The sequence below is a fragment of the Haemaphysalis longicornis genome, unplaced genomic scaffold, assembly GCF_048455015.1.
Source record: "Haemaphysalis longicornis isolate Haplotype H1 unplaced genomic scaffold, Haemaphysalis longicornis Haplotype H1 scaffold_1, whole genome shotgun sequence".
NCBI lineage: Eukaryota > Metazoa > Arthropoda > Arachnida > Ixodida > Ixodidae > Haemaphysalis > Haemaphysalis longicornis.
The window spans coordinates 159,866,863-159,881,348 of NW_027526203.1; positions in this window are offsets into that span (position 1 = coordinate 159,866,863).

Genomic DNA, 14,486 nt, shown 5'->3' on the forward strand with positions numbered 1-14,486 from the left:
TCACAGGAATCGAAACGCCATTGAGGGTAATGTCTGGGTCCGGATGGATTCCACGCTTCCTGGAGAACACAATACAGGATCTTTTTTCTGGGTTAAGTTTAAAACTATTCACGTCTGCCCAGGTGGCTAGTTTTTCCACACCAAGCTGGACTTGACGCTCACAGATGGACATATTGCATGATTGAAAAGATACCTGGACGTCGTTTACATACATTGAATAAGAAATTGTAGGTGGCAATGCCTTCCCAAGGGAGTTCACCTTAACTATAAACAGAGTGCAGCTTAGAACTCCACCTGGTGGAACGCCGTTTCTTTGCCCATAAACCCTTGAGAGTACGCTACCAACTCTCACACGAAACGTTCTTTCGGAAAAATAACTACAAAGAGTGTTAATCATCTTGCCTGAGACACCAAATGACTTCAGGTCACTGAGGATCGTTTAGGAGCCAAGCGGTGTCATAGGCCTTCTCAAGGTCAAAAAACACCGTTGCGCAAAACTTTTTATGTATAAAAGCATACTTTATGTATGACTCAAGCGCGACGAGTTTAACGTTAGTGGATCGCCCTGCCCTTAAGCCTGCCTGGGAGTTCTCGAGAAGACCATTGTACTCAAGAAAGTACACGAGCCTCCTGTTTATCATCTTCTCTAGGAGCTTGCACAGGCAGCTTGTGAGGGCGATGGGCCGATAACTGGCAGGAGAGGAAGGGTCCTTCCCTTTCTTCAGGAAAGACACTACTATGGCCTCCCTCCAGGAGCGTGGAATGTGCCCCGAAAGCAATATTTTATTGTATAGATGTAGAAGTGTTTCAAGGGTGTCTGAGTGTAGGTGTATCGTTGTGTATGTAATTTTGTCTGCACCTGGAGCCGAAGGCTTATATGTGAACAGAACAGCCTTCAGCTCATGAATTGAAAAAGAATTGTAGGAAGTGTGCGACTTGTTGCAATCACGCAGGGACTACTTTTCTGGAGATGTTTTGTGTTTGTTTAGTGTGCTGAACAGGACACGTGTTCGAAGTGTTGTGCAAGCGTGTTAGCCTGGTCTTCGAGTGTGTTCCATGTTGTGCTAACCAGGGGCAGGCTGTGTGTAAGTTGTCCTTTGAGCTTACGTATATGTGTCCAGAATTTGTGTGTGTCGGTGTATGAGTTTATGGATGTCAAGAAGGTGTGCCAACTCTCTCGTTTTGCCCCAAAGCACACACGTTTTCCAAACGCCTTTGCCCGTTTGAACAAGAGGAGGTTACCCGACGTGGGGTACCGACGAAGGATACCGCACGCCTTGTTCTGGGCCTCTCGCGCCCGCCTACAGTCCTCATTTCCCCATCATCGTCATTTGCGAACCGAACGCCACGGACGCGTTCAGGCTCTCTGGATATGAATCATTTGTGTCACCAGCTAAAGATGCTTCTAGTAAAGTTCTGGTGTTCGTCCGACGGGAACTAACACATAATCTCCATTCTGTGGAACCTCATGACAGCAACCAATACATTTGCCTCACAGTGAAGAGGAAAAGTGTCTCGTTCACACTAATAGGAGTTTATTTATCTCCTTCAGGACGCTTCGATTCCAACAGATTAGACAAAATAATCAGAGACACTCTGGTCCTTGGGTCCTTATGGGGGACTTTAATGCCCATCATATGCTCTGGGGAAGCCACAGAAATGATCCAAGAGGTCGAAAACTGGTTTCACTGGCGTCCCGTCATGAGCTTTGCTGTGTCAACGATGACACACCAACATTTCTTCGCGGTACGACGTATAGTAGCTGTCTGGATTTGGCTTTTGTCTCGAGAGGTCTCATTGACAGCATTCAATGGTTCACAGACTTGGAAACCCGTGGAAGTGACCACCTTTCAACATACCTGAGGATCGAAGGCTTTGATGGTTTTCTTCCTGGGAAAACTATTCGACGAATAGACTGGAAGAGGTTTAAATCTCGCATGGAAGATCTCTGCTGCGAAGGGCTCTCCTCGACTTTCGAAAGTGCCGTAACCAGCACTGCGCAAGATTCCATGCGTTCTTTCCGGGTGCATCACAAGCTTACAGAATTTGACGAAGTGCTAGAACATCTCAGAGCTATTCGTCGTCGTGCAGAACGAAGATACAGGCGCACTAAATCTATTCATGACCTTCGGGGGGCCCGACGTACACAGAAAAAAAGTCAACGTCGCATCGTACAAGTACAAGCACAGCGCCGGAAATCGTTCTGCGAGAAACTCTATCCTCGGAAACCTCTATCTCACACCTGGAACACTGTCAGTGGCCTTCGAACAACAACACAGAAACGTCGGCCTTTCAGTGCTTTGGCGCTTCATCAGAAACGCCGAGAGGTCGACGTAGCGGAGGACTTTTGCTTAAGAATTGCCAATGGTCCAGCTTCGACCAGCCAAGCGGACATACGCGTCGTCCCCGTATCACGCGACTCCTGCATGGACGTTTCATTTTCAATGGGAGAGCCGCGTTACATCTGTGCCGGAGTAGATCTTCACCAGGACCAGACGGAGTGACGTACGCCGCCCTGCGTCACCTCGGCCAAGAAGCCCGTCAGACTCTTTTGTATCGGCTGAACCAGTCATGGCAAGATGGTGTGGTCCCTGAGGATTGGAAGGGTAACCGCCTGGTCCCAGTTCTTAAAGCAGACAAGTCTCCCCTTGACCCAGCATCATATCGTCCTATAGTCCTTGCAAGCTGCATTGGAAAATTAATGGAAAGGATGGTTTTAGGTCGTTTGGAATGGTACCTTGAGCACCGTAAAATTTACCCCCCTGCTATGGCTGGATTCCGACGCGGACGTTCATCCATCGACAACGTAATTGACCTTGTCACATCGGTACAGCACAACAAATCACTCAAACGTTTGCCAGCCGCTTTGTTTCTAGACATAAAAGGAGCGTACGATAACGTAATACGTGACGCCGTTCTGGGCGGCCTACAAGATGCAGGAGTCGGTGGACGGACATTTAGATGGATCCAAAGGTTTCTCTCAGGAAGATATTTTTTCGTTGAGACTTCAGATGGTCCAACATCACAACACTTTGTTTCTCGTGGAGTCCCGCAAGGAAGACTTACTACCGCATTACCAACCAATGTCCACCTCTCCATCTATGCTGATGACATCTGCATTTGGGCATCAGAAGTTTCACGTCCTCAGATTCGGGCCTGACTTCAGAAAGCCGCAACACTAACATCTTTGTTCCTGCGTCGAAAAGGCCTGGAAATATCTCCGGAGAAATGTGCACTGGTTGCTTTCACCCGCAAAAAAATGTCGCAGTATAAGATTTATTTAAACGGACAACATATTCCTTACATCAAAAGTCACCGTTTTCTGGGAGTTATCGTGGACCGGGATTTATCATGGACTCCTGAAGTTTCATACCTGAAAAAACCTCCGTCGCATGCCCCCGCGCGAGGGACACGAGTAAATGCAGAGCATTGGGGGTGGTCACGTGGCGTAGGTTGTGGTAGTTGGCGGTGGTAGTTGTAGTTGTTGTTGTCGTAGGGGTTGGGTAGTTGGGTTGCGAGACGAGAGAGAGAGAGAGAGAGAGACGTAAGTACGTAACGTGTTATTTATTGCCATCGTTTGCACCCCACCCTCTCTGCGGGGCAATCGGTTGGATCTTTATTATTATTCTTTTCTTTCTTTTCTTTTCTTTCTTATTATCCCTCTCGGGAGGGCAGTGCGCCATCGTCGAAGTTCATAAGCGATGGAAGCAACACCTTCAACCAGTACCGCGACGCGAGCCAACGTCAGCATTGCAGTACCAGTTCAAGACATCGTGCCATCCTCTTCATCGACGGCGGCAGAAGACAAGGCGGCGAGACGGCGCGCTGCCGACGCCGAACGCAAGCGTCTGAAGCGCGCTGCCGACGCCGAACTTCGTGCACGAGAAGCCGCGGCCAAACGTCAACGTCGGGCCGCGGATCCTTCGCTCGGGCAACGAGTATATTCGTAGCGCGCGCAGTAGAGGGAGAGGAGGTAGCACCTGCAGCTGCAACGCCTCTTTCAGCGCCGGAGCACGCGCATGCGCGCCCGCACCTGTTGTTGAGAGCGAGAAGAAGCGGGGGAGGGGCGCACGTGCTGTCTGGCTGCGGACACCGGTCGCCAACGGACGGGTGACATTGTGAGTTAAAGAAATGCTCTGCATTTAAAAAGGCTAACTGCAGTGGTTCAGCTATTCAAGTTTCTGGCCGGAAAGACGTGGGGTGTCTCCGTGCACTCAGTGTTACGCCTATACGATGCCCTGTTTCTCGGTGTTTTGCGTTACAGCCTGCCTGTATTAACCAACACATGTAAAACCAACCTACAGGCAATTCAGGTCATACAGGCCCAGGGTCTTCGTACATGTCTCGGTCTCCCGCGTTGCGCCTCAACTGTGGCCACAATTCGCGTTGCAAGGGATCACCCGATCACAACCCACATGACAGTGGAGACACTGAGGGCACACATTAGGCAACTCACCCGGTTGCCCCATCACCACCTTGCATCCCTGCCTTCAACACGACCGCAGGCATCTTTTTGTAATGTGGTTGCCGCTCACAGTGGGAGCTTGCCACCGACCTATGCACCTCCGTCTCGGCCCTCGTCGCCACTTTGGTGCCTGTCACAGCCACAACTGCACTTAAACATCCCGGGAATAAAAAAGAAAGCGGACCTTCCATCTAGAGGTCTTCAACAGCTATCCCTACTCTTTCTATATGAGGCATACAGAGACCGGGTCCATGTCTACACGGATGGGTCGGTCACCACGTCCAGTTCTGCCGGCGCTATTATGGTACCACAAAAGTCGACCGAAATTCATTTTAAGCTTTCAAACTCGACGACGTCAACCGCTTCTGAATTGGCAGCTATTCGGGAGGCCCTTCTATTCATCCAGGGGGAATCGCCAGAAAAATGGGTTGTGCTATGTGACTCGAAGTCCGCTCTTCAGTGCATCCAATCTGCCCTCCGCCGAGGCCCATACGAACAACTTGTGGCTGAAATCCGGTGCTTATATGGCACATTAGTCAGGCATAGACATGATATTGTTTTCCAGGGGCTTCCAAGCCACTGCGGCATTACTGGGAACGAACAGGCGGATAGAGCGGCTCATGACGCCAACACAAGTGCAAGATTGACCCGCATCCCTTTATCACGCACTGATGCAGCAAGGTCGCTGCGGTCCATTGCCCGGGGAGTCACTCTCGCTAAGTGGAATACACCTGAGTTCAAGCGCTCGTCTTTACTCGCTCGACCCAGATTTGCAGCGCCACCTACCTAATAACGTGCCACGCTCGGACGTCACCTTACTTTGTCGCCTGTGGCTAGGTGTTGCCTTAACCGGTGTTTACTCCTACACCATTGGAATGGCCAAAAGCCCTGCTTGTGATGCGTGCGCCACCGACGAGACGATTGAACACCTTCTGTGCCATTGTGACCGCTTCATAACGCCGAGGCAACAGCTCTCCACCACACTTCGCCGACTCGATGACCTCCCCTTTACAGCGCAGACAATTTTGTGCCATAGGCGTTGTCCGTCACAGGCCGAAAAGGCGATAAAAGCCCTACTGCTCTTTTTGAAGGACACGGGCCTGTATGAACGATTGTAGGGACATTACTATAGTGCAGTGCCCTTAGTTCGCCAATTTTATCAGTGGACCGTATTAGTTTTGTGTGCATTTTTTGTACCGCCTTTCTAGTTGCCTGGTCACGCCTTGTATTTTTTCTACTTTTCTTTCTCTCATTTTCTCCTTTAATATGTACCGCTGTCCTTTCTTTCCCTTTCATTTCCCGTATCCCCTCCCCCCTGAGTAGGGTAGCCAACCGGACAGTATTCTGGTTAACTTCCCTGCCTTTCCTGTACTATTCCTTCCTTCCTTGTGTGCTTGGAATTCAGATGTGTTTTCTGAACACACATTAAACTTGGCAGATTAGCATGCAGGATCTCATACACATCTTCCAGATTATTAGAAGGCCTCTGCAGTTCAATTGAACAATACTTTCTCTTCCATTATGAAGTGTTCAGAGCTACTGGAGTGTGACTATTTATGTAAGGTCTTTCGGGGCTTGGACTCTTGGAAGGGTTTTTTTTTACCTTCTCTGGAGGTTTAGATGGAGGGACCCGCTCCTTCCGCTGCGAAGCAGACACGCAAGGTCCCACATCCATGTCATCATCAGATTTGGAAGGGGTACCCGGCGGACCGGAGCCCCCGGACTTGGCACCCTTTCCGGTGCCCTTCGTTCGAGCCGCGACCGCCGAGGGCGTCAGGAGCGCCCCGGGTGGCACAGGCGGTGCGGCGGGGTGGGAACTACTGCGGTTTCCTCCGTCTCCATCTCCTCCGTGCCCTCGCGTGTGCTTCGGGCCGGTCGAGAGGAAACAGTGGATGCAGCAGCATCCCCAACGAACTTGGTTGCCACCACAGCCACTGCTGACTCAGCAGGCGGTGTGGTGGCGGGTTGGGCCGCCGGAGGCAACCCGATGGGGGGCGGGGGCGGGACCAGGTCCGACTCGTGGTACTGGGTCCCCGCCGAAACCAGACGCAGCTCCGCCCCTCGGCGAGCCGCGTCGGCGTACCTCTCCAGGGGGAAAGAGGCGAACCTCTTTCGCCCCTCTGGGAAGGTAAAGTTTTATGTTACCTTTACGTTAATGATTTTTTCTCTAGTTGAAACTTTTCACAAGCGCGAGAGTATGCTGCATGTGGACCCTGGCAATTCGGGTAGGTGAAGTTGGTTGCATTGCAGTTGTCGGATAGATGATCATGCTGGCCGCATTTGGCACATGTCCTGCCGCGACAGGAGTTGGTACCATGCCCGAACCGCTGGCACTTGAAACAGCGCCGCGGAGTCGGGATGTACGGCCAGACAGAACAACGAATTAAACCTGCGATGACATGCTCGGGCAGTGTTCAGCGACCAAAAGTCAGTATCAGGTGTTTGGTGGCTATTTGTTTGTTGTCTCTCTTAATGACGATGCGCGTTAATGCTGTCACGCCTTGTTGGTCTTTTGGGCCTTCGAGCAGATCGGTCTCTGTCTCGGTTAGGAGATCTGGCTCAGATATCACACTCTGGGAGCTGTTGAGGCTGCGGTGGGGTGTGAATGATATCCAGGTCTGCCATGCGGGTTTGGCTCATGAGTTGTGGCTTGCTGCTGCGTGTTGACCTCAACTAAGACATCTCCGGTTCTTAGTTTTTCAGCATTGTATCTCTCGACAAGGATGGCTTCAAGAAACTTAGATACAAGGAATTCAGATTGTGAAGAAAGAGGCTTGGATTTATCAACAGATTCAACTATCAAAAATCGGGGGTAGTTGTCGAGTTTCGGGGGGTTGATGACAGGAAGAGGTGGAAAAGATACTTCGGTGCTTTGGATGTTTGGAGGGGGGTTTTCGATTTACCATATGGCATAGGAAAAAGCAGGGGACGGGAGTACTTCCTTCGCTCAGGTTACCTTGATACCGCGAGAGGTCCCGGAGCACCCTGCCTGGTAAACAGACAGGGAGCGCATCCGCCGGAGCTTGACCTGGGCTCCGTCGGCCACCGTTTGAGGTTTCTACCCTTCACCTTAAAACTCATTACCACGGCCGGTTACAGCGTGAATATGGGGGCTCGGAGTCCGCGGTGTCGCCAATACCGTCACCAAGATTACTCAAGGTGTACCCTGTGTGTGTGTGCGGGGGGGGGGGGGGGGCTAGGATTTTTCCACCAGCCGGCCAGATTGCCGTTCGTTAACGCCAAGTTTTACCTCTACCATTATAACGCCTATCGGGTACAACAAACTACTTTACTGCCCCGAAACTACTTTGTTATAATGAGGTTCGACTGTAATTATTAATATTGAATAATAATTAGCAGTGATTACGGCTTATCAGTATGCTGAAAGGGCTTGACCGGTTGAGAAAAAGCAAGAAAGACTGCTCCCACAATGAGTTGCGTTTCCCCTAGACAGAACTTTACTGAACTCTGGCGTTCAGTCTGGACAGAACTTTATGGAAATCACCAAACTGCGGGAGACGATCACGTGGCATTAGAACAATTATGACCAGGCTGGTGTCTCAAGTGGCTTAAAGCTCCTGGATCAGCACGCGAAAGTGGCACACAGTTACTGGTTTGTAATCGGAGAGGTCTGAGTGCAGCCCAGTGCGCCGACACACCTTTAAAAGATTGTGCCGATACGTCCGGCATATCGCTAAGAAATTTTGTGGGTACGTCCGACGTACCTTTAGATACAGCAAAAATTAAAAGGAGTGTGTATATAGGACGCTAGCTAGTACAAACATCATTCAATGCTGTGCTCATGCGCAAATTTGTGGATCATCCCGCAGGTACAGTTTTTATAGGACAGGGGAAGGGCGCTTGTGTACGGTCCCATCCTGCAGAGCTACCAAAAAGTCTGTTTTTATGCAATGATCTACAGTTATAATACTGCCCTCTAATGAGAAATATACAGGGTGTTGCAGTATACAGTTTACATGCTGCAACACCCTGCAACATACATGAAAAGGTTGCAGCACACATGAAAAAAAAAGTTTTCAGCAAAGCCACTCCCATTATCTTGAAAATTTTCCACTAATGTTACATTTCAGTAAAATATGCTGTTGGGCTCGATGGTGCATATCGCTTGATAAAAAAACACGACACAAAAACAATAACATTTTAGTTCACAACAACCATGACGCGATCACATTTCAGATTAGTTAAGAAACAGGCCAGGAGAGAGGACCACTTCGTTACGTCTTGGCGTCGAAAAGACACTTTTGAAAGTGCAACGACAGGGTGTCGAACCGGAACGGGAACCGAACCGAAAACCGGAACCGAACCCGAATTTTTGCCCGGAACCGGAACTGAACCGGAACCGTATTTTTTCCGCCATTTTGGAACTGAACCCGAACCGGAACGAGTTGAAGGAACCGTTCCGAACCGGTTCTGGGGCCTCAAAACTGTGATTTCTAGTTTTACATCCCGGTACCCTACCTTGCATCCGAAGATATTTTTAGCATTCGCCAGACGCCACCACGCAATATTTTGCATAGTCTGCAGTTCCCAAGGCCCATAAGGTTCTCATCTTATTATTACCCTAAAGTTAATGTAAAGTCCGTACACACTATTAGTTTGCTTTAGGTATTGCCCATATCCCCAAATTATCTTTTTGCATATACAATAACTTAAGTTAGAACGCATATTTCGTGGCAACATATCATGGGGTATTCTTTATGGTTTCTATCTGCAGTTTGTTTAAAATCGTGTAAAGTTTTCATGTTGTTAATTCGAATGCATCCGTGTCCGCTTGTGAAGGCCTTCAGAGACACCATCAACAATAAATCCGTATCTTATACTTATTTTAGTTTGAGTGGGCACTTATATAAAAACAGCACTGAGACACAAACACTCAAAGTTCTCTACGTCACCATCACTTTTTCTTGTACAGTGCCGTTGTGTCCTTTGGTTACTGCCCTAGGAGAACATGAGAATTGAAAAAAAAAATAGGGGCCTTCTCATTTTCACTTTTAAAGTAAATGCGATAGCATTTCGATGCATGGATTTAAGTCGATTAACGCGGATTAGTGGGTAGACTAACTAATGCGAATTAGTGGGACTGTGGTGTTGATTAATATGGATTAGAGGAAGGCGGATTAGAGGGTTGGACCAAACATGATATATTTTGGGTCCTTTGCATTTTTAAATTTTGCAGCGTTCTCTTTCTCGACCAATCAGGAAATTTAGTTACGCACAAAATAGCCGGAAAGTTATGTGTCGATCACCTGAATGCTATAAAAGGCCTCTTTTATGTACGTATTACGCTCTTATGTTATTTCTCGCGTAAGAGTTACATCTCGCAATGAAGTTAAAAACTAATTGCCTAATGCATGTCTTATATTCACCAAAAGGTTCTCAAAATGTGTATATATATGGGGTAAGACTAGGAAGCAACTAAACTGAAAGAGAAAAAAAAGGAACGATCAACTGGTTTGACGCGAAAGACACCCGATAGCATTCTCCGATACCTTCTCTTTCTTCGTGCTACCGTTCTGCAGCCTTCCACAGGTGTAGCATCTCAACCCCCGAACACAGCCCCTTCCAAGCTGAGGAAGAGGCGATAGCACGTGCGCTTAGCCAAAGGGCCGCCAAAAGTCTAATAACAAACTCTTATCAGGCGTGGCGCAACTTTGCCAACAGTCTATTGCATGTTACAACACTTCGAATGAACAAGCAGAGACCACCAACGAGACCAGCCAGGATTGTATGGGCAGCAGCTCATACTTGCATCGCCGGCAGACAAGATCACCAACCTCGTGGCTGGACATTTGACCCGCTTAGCCAGCGCTGATGAAGCCGAGCCCGAGCGCATGCATCCTGTATACATACCAGGAAATTAATTAGCACTATAGGCTCTCCCATAGAATGTATTCCTTCCCGCACAAATCGCTAGCGAATAACCAGGAAATATTATTCCCTGCACTGCGGATTAACACCTTCCCACACATCACCAGTCTTCACCTTTTTGAGGGGACACAATTCTCTCCATTTCGTCGCTTCTGTGGGGAGCCTGGGAACCTCATACACACAGTAGGCGGCTGCGACAAGTCCACCCTAGATCCACCCAACCTACACGTTTCCATAGAGATTTGGGAAAAAGCCTTGGCCAGCTCCGGCCTGGAAGATCAGTTTCTCTTGATGGAAACGACTGTCGACTCTACCCCTTGAATGAGGACGCCTCTCTGAAACTTTTCCTCGATTTATTTAAAGTTCATTTTCCCTCTCTCTGCGAGGGATAATTACTGCTGCTTGTGACTTCACTCAGCTATTATCTTTCGTAGAGCCCAACCGCTCTCACCTGTCGCTGAAGTGCCATTTAGCAAGTTCCTATCTCCGGTGGTTCCCTATCCAATGCCGTCCTGTACACGGCGTCCAATGAGTCATTAAAGCCGTTCTTTCTTTCTAACTGGTACGTTAGCATATGAAAGATGAGCAGAAGGAAATCGCTTTAAACGCCACCAGCCACGCTTGACAGTCGGAGGTTGACGCCGACGCGGGACTGTTTTCGACTTCTAGCAGTGCTAATGATTTCGTGTTAAAGCTAAAGCGCCGTTGAAACAAGGGGTACATGAAAAGCGTAGCAGAACAATCAATTTATTTAAATGCAAAATTATTTGGCTCATTGTGCGAAAACGGGGGTGCATGCGCGCGTGCGTGCCTAGACATTTGGTGGAACCAAAAAAGATGTTGGGCGCTCAGGCTCTCCTGCGCGCCAAAAAGACTTCCCGCTCGCAAGTAAACTACCTGCCTGCCTGGCTGCCTGCCAGGCAGGCGATTCCTGCGAGGATGCGTGATTTCGGAACGAGGGGCGGCCCGCCACGAGAAGCCCGGGAGGAGGGGGAGGCGGGGGAGACGCAAAATACTGTGCCATGGCGATACTCCAGGGTACTAAAAAATTTCTGCCGAAATTCAAACAATTATCTACTAATGCGTAGCATTCCTATACCGCTTGTCCTCAGTGTGAGTTTCTACAGCCAATTTTTTGGTCTTTATAAATCCTGTCCGATCAATTATCTCAATTGACGCTGTTATAATTACAAATGGAATATTCGCGAAATCTCCAATATTGTGGAAATGCAGGCAGTTTTACGGTTTCCCATTTTTCTTAATTGCTTAATATTTTTCTTATTTTATAGTTTTTAAAAATTTCGTTCGACCAATTATTTCCATTTGCGCTATTATAACGATTACATTTGTAACTCGCGAAATCTGCCTTATTGGGGAAATGCAGGGTGTTATACGGTTCGCCAGTTGCCGCAATTATTTTACATTTTTTATTTTTTACATTTATAAATTTTGTTCGACTAATTATCTCCATTTACCCTATATGACGATTACAGGTGGAAATTTCCCGAAATCATCATTATTGTGGAAATGCAGGGTGTCACACGGTTTGCCATTTTCGGTGATTACTTTTTTTATTTTTTAGTTTTTCAGAAATTTTGTGCGACCAGTTATCTCCATTTACGCTATTATAGCGATTACAGGTGGAACTCCCGCGAAATCGGTATTTTTGTGGAAATGAAGGGGGTTACACGGTCCTTGCTGTGGGCAAAGAATGGTACGCATTAAAACGATTGTGGACGGACGGGTCGTCTGCTTAGTAGGACGGGGCAATAGGTAGTCTGCAGGGAGGCTGCCCATTACCAGAAGATTCTGACGAAGATGCAGCGAGGGGGAGGCGTCGGAGGCACCCGTGTGCTGCCCACAGGTCAGGAGGCTACCTGTTTGCCTTCCAGAAGACTGTGGCGAGAACGCATTATTTGGAGACGATGTGCGGCCCGTCACTTGTCGGCGAAGGGAGTGTATCACATGGCTGCAGAGTGGCTACGTAGAGCCATGCGTTAGAGCGCAGCCCTTAAGCACCCGCTCCTGTGGTTTCGCGTAGTCCCTCAGTGTTGGACTCGTTGTAACCGAGAGAACGAAGACGCCACCGAAGATAGAGCTGGCAGGAAAACGGAGGTTGCAAGTATGACGAAAGTGTAAGGGGGAGGGCGTAATTCCGTGACCGTGCGAGACGTGCTTCACAGTGGCGACCCCTTGCGAGATAACGACAGAGTATGCCGCGCGCCGTCGTGCATTAGCTGATGACGCGATCACTTCCTGAGGCACAGCATCTATGCGCCGTCGCCGAGAAGACTATACAGTTTGCGCTGCACTCAAATTTCGCATTAGCGAGTGTCGTAATCGTCCGTCATTTTCTTCCTCAAGAAAACAACTGCGGGGTATAAAACTGCAGTGTTATGACCCAAGAATAAATTAAATTAAATTATAAAAATGAAAGAAACTAAATCAATAAAAATAAACTTGCGGCCATAAAAAGCAGCGATTTCAAATTCATACAAATACGCAGTCTTATTTGTCCGAGCGAATTTTTCATTTCGCTTCAGTTAATGTTGTAATCCTGGACCTACTATAGAAAACATTTTGCAGTACATTTTACAGTTAAAGGAACTCTTCAACACTTTAGATCAACGCTCTCACTCTTATCTTCGCATCTGGAAGCACTGCAAAAGTTATAGATAGCTATTGCCAGCACAGAGGAGCAGTGAGGGATTTGCTCGTCCCAGCAGATACGCCTTCCGTTTCTGCTTCGCTGTTGTGGTTTCATTTTAATGTCGCAACTTAAGGAAAGGCGGCATATAGCCGCTACATGGCTGTAATGACGTCATTCCAGCGGTAGAAGAATGCCAAGACTGGGGAAGAAAGAAAAATATTTCAAGCAAGTTTGTAAGTTATCTGATGGGGACAGAGCAGTACTTTTTGTCTGAGGGACTTTCCGACTCCCTGATCTAAGTACTGGATGTGTTGGTTGACTACTTTCTGCAAGCATTCAAGATTTCGAACAAAGTTGAAAAAAGTGTTGCAGGGTTGCTTGTTTTTGGCCAAAACAAAACATTTGCACAAAAAAACCTACATTATGGCTTCGTTTTTGACAAGGAAACCTGACAAGGAAACGAAAACCGAGCACAAAAAAATTAACAGAAAAAAATACGCTTGCTTTTTTTTATCCCAACCCGTTCGAACCCGTTTGAACCGGTTCGAACCGGTTCGAACCGGAACGGAATGGTGCGCCGGAGCTGAACCCGAACCGAACCCGAAAGGCTTGAACCCGAACCCAAACCGAACCCGAAGAAATTCTGGTTCGACACCCTGTGCAACGAGGATGGTGAAGGCCAGTTTTTTTACTTCCTTTGTTTACTGTCTCACTTGCACATAAGCAATGCTCCTAAAAAGTATTCTTAGGAGGCGTTGACACAACTTGCGTAGGCAGCCGATTTGCCCACCGCGTCAAGCTGGCACATGCACTGTAAACGCAAACTAGCCGGAAATGGAGTTTTAATCAAGTAATGTGCCCTGAAAAGTACTTATAGCAAAAAATGTACTCCCTAGGCATGCTCTAAACAAGTGGACGAACCTCCATGGTAGTACCGTTGCCCATCCGTGTAGCAAAAGGGAGGATTTAGAACGACATAACACCATTTGTGAGATGGCGTTCGGTCCCTTGTGAACAACCACGTCCACAATAAACTCCCCATCTGGGGTAATCATCTCAAGCGGGCGGTCGCCATGTTAGTCTTGTGTTGTTTCCGTGTGTCAGCACTTCAACCGTGGACTAATGCTAATTAGAGCGAGAAAGCAGGACGCGACGGTTGCATGCAGCTACAAAACCGATACCGTACGTATACCCGTATAGATGCTTCAGCCAGCGCGATCACAAGCAGACAGCGCGGCCGTGTTGTTTCAATCTGTTTATTTTGGCGGTAGATGTTGTCAAACTCTGCTGCTAACAAAGAGACAGTTCTCGCCGTTGCAAACAATTGCAATGTTCATCTGCTTCGCTTGCTTGCGCATATATAGACAATTTAAATTCTCGTGCCAGCGCGCCAACGCACCCGACTGCAGCGACTCAACTTGCCCTGGCGGCACGACTTGCTGGCCGGATGTAAACAACCTCCGTGCTATGGCGGCACGACTT